General features: G+C 43.3%; 1 protein-coding gene and 1 pseudogene across 4 annotated transcripts in view; both read left to right on the forward strand.

Annotated features, from left to right (window-relative positions):
- Window positions 1-12,694, forward strand: part of RNF2 (ring finger protein 2) — a 63,613-nt gene that overhangs the window by 30,193 nt on the left and 20,726 nt on the right. The window contains exon 1 of one of the 3 annotated variants that reach the window (XM_079761344.1): window positions 2,279-2,575. The exons of the other annotated variants lie outside the window; for them this stretch is intronic. The gene's annotated coding sequence lies outside the window, so the exon portion shown is untranslated. Of the gene's footprint in view, window positions 1-2,278; window positions 2,576-12,694 lie in introns of those variants that run through there. 3 annotated transcript variants of the gene reach the window in all.
- On the forward strand, window positions 7,243-8,706 carry LOC307093773 (annexin A1-like; annotated as a pseudogene). Its single transcript has one exon. The product of its transcript is annotated as an annexin A1-like (transcript).

A 12,694-nucleotide genomic window follows, 5' to 3' on the forward strand; every position in this document is an offset into this window, starting at 1 on the left:
ATTTCACAGACACATTGGGATCAAAGATTCCCCGTCTTTCACTCTCTTAACACCTATTTCTTGAGCATCTGTGATATGTGCCAAACATTGAGCTATTCTCTAGGTGTACACTGATGGACAAGATTTCTGCTGTTAAGGAACTAATGTCCTAATTACATAAGTTACACTAATACCTTTATTCCAAGCATTTGGTAAAGTGTAGGCACATAATAGATGCTCGATAAAAGTTGATTGAGCTGAACTAATCTCCCTAATTTTGTAGCACCACACATAGCAGACAGCCAGTAGAGAGGCAATTCTTGTGATCAGAGATGCCTACCTAATTCACTGTGTGATTAACAGGTTACTACTTATATTTTTTTTGAGGGGAAAAATATTTTAACTAGAGTTATCTAGTCATCCACCTATGTAGTGTTAATGTAATGTTTTCCTACTTAAAATATGATTAACACTTCTAATTAATACCTTGGGGATATGGTGAACAATACTAATATCAACCATCCAGAACCCCTGTTCTGCTACTAGGTGCTGTGAAAAAAACTCCAAGTTCCATTTTATAACATTAGATTTCTTGAGTGACTTCCAGAAAGTTATGCTTGCCTAACATAAACTTGCCTAATTAATAGAGCCATAGTGCCAAGCTTCTGAGTAAGAGATAATATAGACAATACGAGTTCCATTAATTTATCAGTAGTATCTTCCATATTGAGGATGCTAGCCCGAGGTCTAGCTTGTTAATCACACTTATTCCAGATATCCCATAAGTTTTCCATTTTCCCACTAATTCTCATGTGAATCTTTTTTTTAGGTACTATATTTAACTTTCATCCATCAAGTTCCCGCGCTTTCTACAAATGATCACTTTTCTCAACACCGATTGAATTTCTTAATCCAACTGCACATCATTATTTTCATAAGCATTTTAACTAGAGCAAAATGTTTTGAATTACGAAGATCTTTAATTGAACTACACATGCAGTCATCATAAATAAAGATGGGAGGTGCTGGTGCAATTGCATTATTTCTAGAAAGTGGACCTACTGGAAGGAAGAATTAGAAGCATCACTGATTATTTTTATTTTTCACATTGGAGGAAGGGCTTGACCTTGAAGAAACTGAGAATTATACTTTCTTATTTAAAGCTATAGATAGCAGGTGAAAGTCTTCAAGTCACTGAAATCATAATGCTTTGCTCTTACTTTAATGGGTTGACAGGATACACAATGCGTGTCTTTAATATTTTCGATTCTTAAATCCTAGTTCTTCAGGAAGTCGTCTGAACACACCACCTGAAAGTGATCCTTTTCTTTTCCAAAATCCTAAGTAAATTCAAGCCACTTATTTGGCACTGCTTGTAGAGAGCTTTGGAGAGTTCGAAAGCTGGAAGGGACCTAAGAATCATTCAACACGATGCTCTCATTTTGCAAATAAGAAAAATAAATCCAGAGGAGTTATGTAATTTACTTAAGTCCAGTAGTTAGAGACACCTTGACGGCCATAAACCCAGCTTGCCCCATTCCCAGGGCAGCTCATTCCTTTATGCCAGGAGTGCCCCGCTATTGTTGATTTTTTTTCAAGAGAACTTTACATCTCACCAATAGTAGTACATCTTGAGATCAGGGAACCCTTTTCCTTCTTTGTTACTTCTTCAGTTTATAGCTTAATTTTTGTGCATTTCATATAATTTTCTGCAGACTAGCTGGTTGTGTTTTAGGTAATGATTATACATGTATTTAACCTATTCTTATATTCTCAAGTTCAGAAGGTGATACTGGAAGGGGCCAGAGGTAGGAATCCAAGAGCAGCCAGGTAAATAGTAGTAAGAGCTGATGCGAACGCTTACAGACGTCCAACAATATAGTACTTTGAGCATGGAAGGTCATTTTCCCCGGGGATCATTGGATCTTGCAGGTTCAGTGTGCAGGGTGGAAAGTGTGTCTTTGCTGAATGAAGGGGGGTGGCAGGGCGCTGAAGTTCAGGTGAAGTTCTGGAGGTGAATGCCCAAGGGGGATTGATTACTCAGGGGCTGGTGGTGGAAGAGCCGGGGGCGGCCACCGGGGAGCTCACCTCGTAGCGCACGCCCCCGCAGCCGGCCCGGGAAGCAGGACCGGTGGGCCGAGGCCGGGGAAGGCTCAGCCAGCAGCCGACCGAGAACGCGGTGGCGCCGTCGTCGCCGGGGGCTGCGTGGGCCCGCGGCGGGCGCGGGGGGCGTGGCCGGCGGCGGGGCGGGGGGCGTGGCCGCGGCGGGGCGTGGCGGGGCGTGGCGGCGGCTCGGGCCTCCAGGCCAGCACGCGGCGGCGCTCCCGCGCCAGCACGTCTCCGTCCCCGTCCCCGTCCCCGTCCCGCGCCTCCGCCCCCTCGCTCGCTCGCTCCTTCCCGCCCTCCCCGCCGCGCTGGCCCAGCCGGCTTCCCCTTGGTCTCTCATGAATATTGAGCGGCCCCTGTTGTAGTTCCCGAGCTCCATTGCGGAAGCCCAGGCTCGCCATATTGTGCGGCGGCGCCGGCGGCCGCGGCGGCTTGGACCCGAGTCTCGCTCCGGCCGCGGGCAGCGGAGTCCGGGCTGGGACAGGAGCCGGTGAGTGCGGCGGGCGGCGGGCGGCGGCGTAGGGCGCGGGAGCGGCGGGCGGGCCGGGCCGGGCTGCGGGCGGCTGAGGGCGGCCAGGGCCGGGGGTGTGTGTCCGCGGGGGTGTGAGGGGAGATGGCGTCGCCGCCCCCGGCCGCTCTCGGGGCGGGGGAAGGCGGCTTCTCATTGTTCCCGAGTCTTCCAGGGTCTTGGCGGGGGTGGTGAGGCGGGCTCGCGGAGGACCCCGCGGGCGAGGCTCCGGGATTCCTTCCTTGGCCGCGAACCCCCCGCGCCGGCTCCTCCCCGGCGGCAGCGGCGGGGCCCCAGCCCTCTCGGCGGCCCCTTCCCGGAGGCGAAAAGGCGTGGAAGGCGGGGGATTTCTCCGGGCTTGCCCCCTCGCAGCCCGGGAGTGTGCGTCCAACCCGGGGCGGGGCGGGGCGGGGTGGGGGCGCTTTGTGCAAGTAGCCCTTTCCCCCGGGGGTGCCGGAGTCGGCGGGGTCCGGGGAGGCGCTCCTCGGCGTCGGGGTTCCCCCCCGGCTGCGGGGTTCCCCCCTCTTGGTGAGAACACGCCTGGGGTGCCGCCCGCCCGCCGGCCCGCCGGCCCGGGAGGATCTGTTGCTGTTTTCTAAATCGCCAGGTTGACCCCGATGAGTCGTGGGGGGGGGGGGGGGGGGAGGGGGTGTCTCCGTTTGTTTCTGCTGGCAGCTTCGGGGTTCGAATCCTGTCGTGGACGCGCAGCTCTTGGGTACCCGGTGTCGTCGGGGAGCCCTCGACCCGGTTGTCAGAATAATGTCCCTCCTTCCGAAGTCGCCTCCCCTATTCCCGGAGGTGCGGTTAGTAAACATCAGTCACCGGCTTTGAGGTTCATTCCCGTTATCTGCCCGCTAAGGCCGTAATCCTAATTAATTAATGGCTTATCTCCTTGAAGCTTTTTATTTATTTTTTTTTTGCGGGGGGGGGTCCTCTACTTTATGACTGTCAGAAGTTTTCGAGAATGTGTGCCTGGATGTCTGAAAATGTCAGGTTTCCTTGAGGGGTGTCAAGAAATTCTGCTGTGAAATGGATAGGTTTGCATTCAGTTACTTGAATACTGTGCTTTGCTTCTTTTAAAAAAAAACCTCAAATCGAGACCTGGTGTCACTGTTTTCAGCCTGAGAATCACGTTGGAAACTAGTTTTTGAGTGGTTTGCATTACATAATCTACTTTTGGTAGTTCCAAGAGGCTGAGCTGAAACTCACTAGTGTAATGGGTAGGTCATCTACTTTCCTCACTCGCCTTAGGGTATCGTTGGTGAATATTTTAACAGCTTAGATTGGTGTTAGATCTTGGTCCTTAAAATGATCCTTTGGTTTATAAAGAATTTAAATGGCAGCAACATGATTCGGTTATTCCTTGTCCCCCCCATGGCGTTTCTACTTGTGTCACAATCAACAGGTATCTTTTAAAAAATCTTGATTGTACACTGAACGCACTTTTTAGTAAAATAATTGGTTGTTATATAAGACTTCATTTTTTCAGGGATAGCACAGCGAATACGGCCTCTCACTTCTAGGGATTTGGGTTATTTCCTTCAGGTACCCTTGTGGAGTCCACGTTGGAGGTTAATTATAATAGGTGTGGGAGTGAAATGGAGATTTTTATGAAGGAAAAGTGCCTGTGTAGGCTGGTCCCCTTTGAGCATTTGAAAAATATGCTGATGGTCCTTAAATGCGCTGCATAAAAAAAATTTCAAATTAGAACCGCTAACATAATGCAGACAATGCAGACATTGAGAATTTTTAGTTTTCTCGTGCTTGTGAGGAGCACTCAGACAGCTAGGTCCCTGGTTTGTATGGATAGAAATATAGAGCAGGTCAGCAAACATCTTTGGATGTCAGGTCTTATCTCTTTAATCTGATTTATTCATGATTTGTGTTTATATTATGCAGTCGTTGGATAAAGGTGATATATGTCTAATGAATAATATATAACCAGATGTTTCAGTGACAGTTTCATTTCTATACATTAGCAAAGAAGCGTAATTCTTCCCAGCCAGGAGAAGTGAGTTAACATTAAAAAGCACTTTATTAAAATTATGACAGCATTTCTAGTATGACTTAAAGCACCGCATAATGTTGTAGCGCCTCATTTATTAAATCTGGAGAAATTAAACAATGCATTACAGTTTGCGATTTTTAAAAAAAGAAAAATACCATGAGATTATGTATATTCTGCACACATACAGATCTATGCTTGATTTTCAATTAATATTGTTTATTATACATGCTGTGGGAGACATACATTGTCATCAGACACCAGTTATTTAATTTCCTGGGTTGTTTTTTTTTTCTTTGAAATCTCTGTTATCGTAGTAACATACTGAATGTTTAGATCCCCATGTAATTTTGGGTACAAAGGTACAGTAACATTTACCCTGTTCATTCCCTGAAGGTGCATATATCCTGTATGTTCCCCACCTCCAGTCTTTTTACCTTTTCTACCTAATATGTCACATGGGTCCTCAGGTGTCTCTTTTAAGTACAGTTTAGTTGATTTTACATGGATATGCTGACTGTGTATGCAGCTCTTGGCACTGAAATAGAAGCTGGTGTTCATATGTCCATAGGTAGGAGGTAGGTTGGCTGTTAATCAGTTTTATACTGTGTGGAGGAACTCCCATGGAACTGACTATAGTTTTTCAATTTTGAGATTCTTTTTACTTCTCTTTTGTCTTACAGAATTAGGCAGCTGAAGTGGACTGATATATGTCTGGGCCTAGTGATACCTCTTGTTGGATGCTTAGAACCTACATAAATTACTGAACATTCTTAGAAAGAGTCCTGTTGCTTGAGTTGGCCTTCTCCCATTTCATTTAGAGAATGCGTTAACAACATGTGCGCTGCTTCTACATATCTCCATTTTGTCATAATTTAAAAAATCAGTTTAAGTACAATAATGACATTATTTTTGTTATTAACCTCAGAATAAATTGTTTAATGAAGTCATCTTATTTAAGCATGTCATTAAAATATAAAAGCATTTTGATCATTTGTTTTCAAAAGATGTGTTGATTGTGGACTCCTGTGAGAGGGATTTCTTTTTGTTTCTGCTAAAGTGTGGAGTTGCGTATTATGAAGAGGTTAAATTCTAAAGTCAATAAAATGAAAATCACATGTAGTAAAAAATTATGCTTAAAAATCCCTTAAGAAGGGAGAACAACATAAGTTCAGCTCAGTTTTAGTGTTGGAACAGAATGCTGAAGTAGTTAGCTTGAATTTAGAGGACATGATGAACAGCAAAAAAAAAAAAAGTTTTAAAATATAACAATCACATTCAGAATGATATAATGCTCATACTAGGGGAGGCTTGTGGGAACTGAGATCAGGTCTACCGTCTCGCATTTTCTCTAGGCTGTGTCTAGTAAAAAGAGGTGGGTGTGCATGCTTGGAATTTTTATCTATAGGAATAACTCCAAACTTTCTTTATCCTTCATTGAAGTAGCAAGAAGGTATCTCAGAGGAGAACAGTTAGAATCACTGTGTTTAATAATGTATTTGATGTCCAGGAATGGTGTCCAGTAAAGAAAACAGAAACTTCAATAGGAATTTCAGCAGTGGTGATTTAATATAGGGAGTTGGTTAGATGGGTGTAAGAACAAAAAGAGAACATTACATTAGTCAACCTAAGAGCTCAGAGAAAAGATTCCATGGGCCTGGTTCTGAACTTTTGAGGAGGTCAGTGTTGGGCTGCTGATATGGCTAGTTCTGGGAGTACAGAAAGAAGCTGGGGGCTGGAATCAGTTGCTGCTGTCAGCAATTGTAAGAAGTCCCTTCACCCCTCATCTTCCTTTCAAATCTTCATTTAATTCCTCCATTGGCAAAGCCTAACAAGGAGCTCCCTGGCAGAAGAGTAGCTTAGGATAGTTGCACAGTCTCAGCTCCAGCACCATAGATCAGAGGCTAGCGTGGTAGTTTTGAAGTTGAGAATCAGTGACTAAACCTGCACAGATAGACTAGGTTAAATAGGGAATCCTGTCCTTAACCTTGCCTGTTCAAAAAACATTTATTGATTATCATGTGTGGCTGTCCCTATGCTAATGATTATGTATAGAAAAATGAACATGGTTTCTGTCCTTGGGGGATTTACAGTCTGAGTGGGGATGACAAATAAATGACAGTACAGTGTGTTAAATGCAGTAACAGATGAGTGATTGATTTTTTATTTTTTAAATATATATTTATTAGTTTCAGAGAGGAAGGGAGAGGGAGAGAGATAGAAATATCAATGGTGAGAGAGAATCATTGATCGGCTGCTTCCTGCACGCCCCCTACTGGGAATCGAGCCTCCAAACCAGGCATGTGCCCTTGACCCGAATCGAACCCAGGACCCTTAAGTCCACAGGCCGGCGCTCTATCCACTGAGCCAAACCAGCCAGGGCTCCATTGATTTTTTAGAGAGAGTGAAAGGGAGAGGGAGAGGGAGAGGGAGAGGGAGAGGGAGAGGGAGAGGGAGAGGGAGAGGGAAAGGGGGAGAGAGAGAGAGAGAGAGAGAGAGAGAGAGAGAGAGAGAGAGAAAGAGAGAAACATCACTGTGAGAAATATTGATTGGTTGCCTCCTGCGCGAACCTGGAACAGGGTTGGGGAATCTGCAACCAAGGTACGTGCCCTTGACCGGAATCGAACCCGGGACCCTTCAGTCCACAGGCTGACACACTACTGAGCCAAATTGGCTAGGGCAGTGGTCGGCAAACTCATTAGTCAACAGAGCCAAATATCAACAGTACAACGATTGAAATTTTTGAGAGCCACATTTTTTAAACTTAAACTTCTAATGTCACTCTTCAAAATAGACTCGCCTAGGCGTTGGTATTTTGTGGAAGAGCCACACTCAAGAGGCCAAAGAACCGCATGTGGCTCGAGAGCCGCAGTTTGCTGACCACGGGGCTAGGGCATGGGATTTCATGTGATGACTAACTAAAATCTTTTACCTCTTTTATTATAGCCTAATCTTCTAAAATCTCACAGTTATTTCTGGGGGGAAAGAAAAGACAGAAGTCCCTCATTTTATTTCCTAAAATTGGAAACATCATGTAGTTTCCTTTTACATTGTTCTTTTTAGTTGTGTACTCTTTATCTCCTCCCTGTATTAATTACCACTACCTCCATTAACTATTGTAGACTGTTCTAACTTCGTACTTCATTTTGATTTCTTTTTAGACGTGTCCTGCTTGCTTCCCGCCTGTATACACACATTATGCTGATTTAACTTAAAACCAATCGATTTTTCACTTTAAAAAAGATGTATGCTTCTATGCCAGTAGTTGCATTAAACCTCACTGTTTATACTATTTACTATATAGAGTCTAATTCAGTCTGGGACGTTTGTCTTGGAATCTAGCCAAACATTTTATAGACGCCTTTACTACATTACAGAAGGTGTAGTGTTGAGTATAGTAGAAGGTAGGAGGCTTGATTTCTAGGTCTGGTTCTACTACTAGCAAGAATGTTGGCTTTTCTGTTAAAAGAAAAACAACACCACACCTGGTGGATGAAGCAGTCATCATCGACATGCTAACTAACAGAAACAACGCACAGCACAGCATCCACAGGTCGAAGCGGCATATCCAGGAAAAAGGAAAGCCTCTGGATGAATCTCTGAGGAAAGCCCTCACAGGTCATCTCGAGGAAGTTGCTTTGGCTCTAAAAAACTCCAGCCCAGTTGGAGACTGATGAACTCCCTGCTGCCATGAAGGGTTTGGAACTGATTGAGACACTCGGAATGAAATTTTGGCATCAAGGACTAACAGAAATGAACAGTCTATAGAGAAGTATCGAAAAGAGAACTGGCTAAAGACATCGCCTCAGACACATCTGGGTATTATTAAAGGCTTTGCATTCTCTTGTTAAGGATGACTAAGCTGAGGATCTTGGCATAAATGAGGACTTAGCTGATTCAGATGCCAGGGCATGATATGAAGCAGGAGAAAGAAAAGGGACGGATGTGAATGTGTTTAATACCATTCTTACCACCAGAAGCTATCCCCACCTTTGCAGAGTGTTTCAGAAGTACACCAAATACAGTCAGCATGGTGAACAAAGTTCTGGAACTGGAGATGAAAGATGATGCCAAGAATTGCTTTACAGCCCTGGCTAGTGTGGCTTAGTTGGTTAAGTGTTGTCTTGTGCACCGAAAGATCGCTCACTGGTTCCATTTCCACTCAGGACACATACTGGGTTGCCAGTTTAATCCCTGGTCCGGATGTATATGTGAGGCAACTGATGGATACTTTTTTCTCTCTCTCCCCCTCTCCTTTCCTCTTGCTCTAAAAAACAATAAAAACATATTTTTTTAAAAAAAGAATTGCTTTACAACTACTTGGAAGTGTGTCAGAAACCATCCAATGTTCTTGCTGAGAAGCTTCATCAAGCCATGAAAGGTGTTGGAACAAGTCATGAGACATTGGTCAGGATTATGGTTTCCTGTTTTGAAATTGACATGAATGATACCAAAACATGTTATCAGAAGTTGTATGGTATCTCTCTCTGCCAGGTCATCCTGGATGAAACCAAAGGAGATTATGAAAAAGTTCTTGTGGCTCTCTTTGGAGGACAGTAAACATTCCCTTGATGATCAGAAGATTTTTAAAATCATGTAACTATTTTCATTCCATATTATAGACTTAAATAGGAAAGTTTTTCAGCAGTGTTAGTCTAACTGCTTTCTGACAACTATAGCCTATAAATCATTTTTATATTACAACTTTGTATATAAAAGATAGGCTTACTTTTAAGTAAGATAGGCTTACCCCAAGCTATAAAACCCCATAAACAGGTGGTTCTAGTAACATTACCTGAGAAAGCTGTTTATGTAACAGAAAATAAAATGTTTTTACAGGAAAATAGAAATACCTTTGCTTACCTTACTGGTTATTTGTAAAGACTTAAGAGGTGATGTAGGTAAAGAGGTTTTGTAAAGAGCAAAGCACATTATAAATAAAAGGGCTGTATGTGGAGACAGACTGAATGCTTTATGACATGGATCCTGGGGATAGTTTTGTGTCTACTTCCAAATTTTTTATTTTTAATATTTAAAAGAAAGTTGTTGGGCCCTAGCTGGTTTGGCTCAGTGGGTAGGGTGTTGCCCTGTGGACCAAACAGTCCCGGGTTCGATTCTGGTCAAGTGCACAGACCTGGGTTGCAGGCTCAATCCCCACTAGTCGGTATGCAAGAGGCAGCCAATCAGTGATTCTCATCCTTGATGTTTCTATCTCTCTCTCTCTCCCTCTCCCTTCCTCTCTGAAATCAATAAAAATATATTTTAAAAAAGAATGGAAATAAAAGAAAGTTGTTGGGGTGAAAATGATGTATGGGAGAAGTGGATGTTCTTTAATACTACTTTTCCCAAGTCTGTTTATAGTGTAGTATTCCCTCCCCCAGTAGGTTTGAGGTGATATCTCTTTGTGGTTTTATTTGCATTTCCATGATGATTTGAGCATCTTTTTATGTACTTGTTGGCCATTTGTATGTCTTTGGAAAATGTCCGTTGAGTTGTATGAGTTCTTTACATATTTTGGATATTAGCCCCTTGTTATATATATGATGATTTAAAGTTATTTTCTTCAGTCAGTAGGTTGCCTTTTCTTTTTGTTGATGGTTTCCTTTGCTCTGTAAAAGCTTTTTAGTTTGATTCCATTTGTTTTGAATTGATATAGCCCAAAATTTTTGTTGCTTTTGTTATATAAATATATGTGTATATTTAAATATATTTTCATTGCTAATAAGATCTGGATGTCCATAAGGGCAGGTATTATTAGCAATTAGTATACATTTTAAAATATATATATCACCTAAAACATGCTCTTTTTATAAAGAGGTTTACATATATTGACTCACCAAAGTCATGTTGATTTCTAGTATATATGAGCTATGCCAAATTTTTGCAGCTTTCATAAAACTAAAATCATGCTAATCTTTAGATTTATCAGAGCTGTAAGATTTCTTTTTATCCTTAAAGTTTTTGTTTCCATTTTCATGCTTCTTTTAATACCCTGTCTTTCAAAATTGAAGAAGCTGCTTTTCCAGTTTTAAACTTTTGATCTGAGTTGCAGAAACCAGGTGACAAGAAACTCCTGAAGAGAAAAAAAAAAAAGATTAAATTAATTCACATTTTGGGATTGAATCCCAGTCTTACTGCTACTATTCCCCATAGTAGTTGTTTTTCTTTTTTTTACAAGAGAAAATCTATCCCATGTGACAGAGGGACACTAGAAACACATTCTTCACTCTTCTGTTCTTATCTGTTGTTGTCTTAAAACTCTTTGTTAAAATCTGTGCTTATTGTAATATAGTAATAATAATAATAGGAGTTGAAAAATGGAGGGAACCTTGCCTCTCCACAAACTCCAAACAGTTTTTACCTTCTAGAACATAACTTTTACATAGCTGTAATTGTAGCATAGATGCAAATTAGTGGCTTCTCTCATCACTTTACCTTATAAGTATTACTAGTCATTGGATATGGTATTAATAATTACTACTTTTAATGATTGAAGCAATGTTACGTTGTTGATGTTGCAGCAAATGTCTCTATGCTAATGGCATTATTGTAGTAGTAATAATAATTGTATGTTTGGTGCAGTGGCTAAGGGCATGGCCTTCTTAGTCAAACAGACCTGCGTTTGAGTTTTGCCTCTGACCTTTACTATGAGACCTTGAAGCAAGTTGCTTATTTATTTATTTATTTATTTATTTATTTATATTTTGGCTTGATTCCTTATTTGTTAAATGAGAGCAATTCTAGTACCTATGTCATAGGGTTATTAGGATTAAGCAAAATTTCAGAGAGGAAAGAAAGAGATGGAAACATCAGTGGTGAGAGAGGATCATTGATCAGCTGCCTCCTGCATGTCCACTACTGGCGATCGAGCCCGCAACCCTGGCATGTGCCCTAACTGGGAATTGAACCGTGATCTCCTGTTCCTGGGTGGACACTCAACCACTGAGCCACATCAGCTGGGCAAAAGTTACCTATTATTAATAACACTAGAGGCCCGGTGCAGGATTCGTGCACGGTTGGGGTGCCTCGGCCTGGCCTGTGGGGATCGGGCCGAAACTGGTTCTCAGACATCTCCTGAGGAGTCCCAGATTGTGAGAGGGCAGTTCTCGGGTGACACATCCTGGAATCAGGCTCCCTCCTCTGGTTCCGGTGTGTCACCCGAGAACTGCAGCTTCCAAGTCACCTCAGCTTGGCAGCTCCTGTATTGAGTGTCTGCCCCCTGGTGGTCAGTGCACATCATAGTACTGGTCAGATGGTCACTTAGGCTTTTATATATATAGATTTCCTAGGACTGGCAATATATTAGAAACCCCTTGTGCAAGCAGGGATTAAGACAGTCTTAGAAGTTATAAAATTTAGACTGGCAGATGAGAATCAGAAGTAAAGCACCAGTGTAAGGAATGTCTTGTCAGAGAGACAGATGAGTTAGAATTCAGGAAATCAACAAAAATAGAAAGTTCTAACCAAATGGGACCAAAAAAATGGAGACACAAGAGAAACAACTCCCACTCCCAGATGTACATTCTTTAGCATCAGTATACCAGTTCAGAAAAAGATCTATAGCTAACTTATTTAAAATACTAGTAGCCCTGTGCACGAATCCGTGCGCCAGTAGCTCTCTGCCGCCCTTCTATAGCTCTCCGCCTGCTGCCCCGCCCTCCTGTAGCTCCCTGCCCCCCTCATAGCTTGCTACTCTGCCCCCTCCTGTAGCTCTCCGCTGCCTGCTTGTAGTTCGATGCCCCAGCCTCTTGCAGATCCGTGATCCAGTTGTTACGTGGTCGGTCGTTATGCCTCACAGCATAATGGATAATTAGCATATTTCTCTCTTATTATATAGGATAATAGAAGCCCGTTGCACGAAGTTTCGTGCAATAGACCTTCCTTCACCTGGCTGCCGGCACCAGTTTTCCGCCAGCACCAGTTTTCCTCTGGCCACCCGCTGATCGGAGTGCCTCCCACCGTGGCTGGCAGGAGGCGCTCCGATCGGCGGGTAGCCAGAGGAAAACTGGTGCTGGCGGAAAACTGGTGCCGGCAGCCATGCAATCGGCCACCCCGAGTTCCGCCACCGGCGCCTTCTGCTGGCCCCATGGGTCCTC

The sequence above is a fragment of the Cnephaeus nilssonii genome (genome assembly GCF_951640355.1).
Source record: "Cnephaeus nilssonii genome assembly, chromosome: 21".
In the NCBI taxonomy this organism is placed as follows: Eukaryota; Metazoa; Chordata; class Mammalia; order Chiroptera; family Vespertilionidae; genus Cnephaeus; species Cnephaeus nilssonii.